The sequence below is a fragment of the Frankliniella occidentalis genome, unplaced genomic scaffold (genome assembly GCF_000697945.3).
Source record: "Frankliniella occidentalis isolate FOCC.00 unplaced genomic scaffold, Focc_3.1 Scaffold310, whole genome shotgun sequence".
In the NCBI taxonomy this organism is placed as follows: Eukaryota; Metazoa; Arthropoda; class Insecta; order Thysanoptera; family Thripidae; genus Frankliniella; species Frankliniella occidentalis.
This window is the reverse complement of record NW_026267435.1, coordinates 65,693-67,596: the sequence shown is the minus strand read 5'-3', so window position 1 is coordinate 67,596 and position 1,904 is coordinate 65,693. Positions and strand designations below refer to the sequence as shown.

The window sequence follows — 1,904 nt, the reverse complement described above, 5'->3', positions numbered from 1 at the left end:
GGCCGGGTCTGCCTACCCCCACGGCGCTCGCTGCGAGGAGGTAGGCTGCTGGCTGCTTGCTTGATGGCCGTTGAGGTGAATGTAGTTTTATTATTATCATTTTCGGGTGATGTAAATCACCTAGAGGTAATTTATAGAAGGGGAAAGTTTTGGACGTGCGTTTTCCCCTTCGAGCTACCACCGGACGCATCTCACGCCACCGCGCAGAGTAAAGTAAAGGCTTAAGCAGAGCTCCCCTCCCCCCTCCCGCCCCTCATCCTCCATGAAAGGTACCCCCGCCTTGACGGCAACTTGCGTTCTCGGAGTCTCGGAGTGGATCGCGCGGGGCGGTAGGGCGGGGTAGGACGGGGTTGGGCGGGGTAGGGGCGGGGCGGGGTGGAGGGCTTGCAACCCCGCGGCGGCTGGTCGTAAGTCATCGCCGTCCGGACGCGTCCGAAAGCGCTGTACAGTATACCGTCGTCCCCGTTCATCGCGCTGCCGCTGCCACGAGCCGTGATCCCGCGAGAGAGAGAGAGAGAGAGAGGGGGGGGGGGGGGAGTCCCCTCCCGCCCTATCCTCTCCGCTAGGCGAAGCGATGGGTCTTTTAGAAACCGACTGGCCGGGTGGGCCCGCCAGGGCGGTAGCAACAGCAGCAGCGCAGCAGCCCCGGCCAGGACCGGGGCCGGAGCCGCCCCGGGGCCCGCCAACATGCTGTTGTATTTACGACTTTCCGGTCAAACGCTGAAGGCGAGCGCAACGCTGAAACGGTTGAAAGAGAAACGTCTGGACGGCGGCGCGGGGTGATACATGTCCCCGAAAGAACAGGAAAGGGAATGAAAAATGGTCTCGGCCACTGACTTGTACAGTTAAAACGCCTATTTATTTGAAATATAGATACACATATTTATTGTTACATATTTAGATATATTTAGGGGTTGGCAAAAATTAGGTTGTTCGTAAATGCATTGTTTGATTAATAGGAACATTCCTGTACTAAAAAGTTCATAAAGAATTAAGTTCCAGAGTTGCAGATAACTCAAAGATGTCCAAAATAGCAATAATTTAAAAGAGGGAGGGAGGGGGGCGATCGGATATTTGAACTCGGCTATCGATAGGGCCACGTGGGTACAGCGGACGCGGGTCCGTGAGCCACACGGCCCACAGGTCAACGCGACCCGAACAGAGCTCGGGGGAGTGAGGAGTGAGGGGTGGGCCAGCCATTTTTTTCCCCTGCTCCTAAAGCCTAACGTGCCCGCCACCCGTTAGTTAGCCCCTCCCAAACCAAAACTGTCCGACTATCGATTTCCGCGCGTAAAAGTTTCTTTGTTCTCCCCGCTTTGCTGCCGCTCTGGCTACCCGGTGGCGTGGCGACTGACGGCTCGGCCCAAACGCGCGCTTACACGCGCCATGAATCAGTCCCATCCAACTAGTGACGGCCCCAAGTTTCCGACCCCCTCCCCATTCCTCCGACCCCTCTCTGGCCCAATTAAGCCATTTCCTCCCTGCTGCCGCTATCTACCCCCCCCCCCCCCCTCCGGCTCGCCACGACAACTTTCTGCTCATTCTGTCTTTCTTTCTATGACGGCAAAAGAATGTTGTGTGGCGTGTAAGAGTGAGAAGGAGAGAAAATGGAAGAGCAGGGGGTTGGGCCGGGCAGAGAGCCGAGGTTTCCGTCGGGAACTCCGACACAAGCTCCTGCTGGGAAGAGCAAAGTCAAACTGTATCATCATCTTTCATGCCGGATGTGATTGCTCTAAGCCTAAACCTCGTCCCGTCGGCGGGGCGGGCGGCGGGCGCGCCGCCGCTCAGGGCCGCGAGTCTGCTGAGCCCTGTGCTGCTGATTCTAATCTGATATTCCGATCAGACTTGCTGCCTCTCGATAATCCAGTCTTCGTTGAATTAAGACTGACTGGCGGGAGCGGGAG

General features: G+C 57.1%; 1 protein-coding gene across 1 annotated transcript in view; it reads right to left on the bottom strand.

The window, feature by feature from the left end:
* Positions 1 to 833: 833 nt before the first annotated feature.
* The window catches only part of LOC113202646 (aspartate--tRNA ligase, cytoplasmic), a 10,480-nt gene continuing 9,409 nt past the window's right edge, over positions 834 to 1,904 (bottom strand). The window contains exon 13 of the transcript XR_008011941.1: positions 834 to 1,045. The gene's annotated coding sequence lies outside the window, so the exon portion shown is untranslated. The remainder of the gene's footprint in view (positions 1,046 to 1,904) is intronic.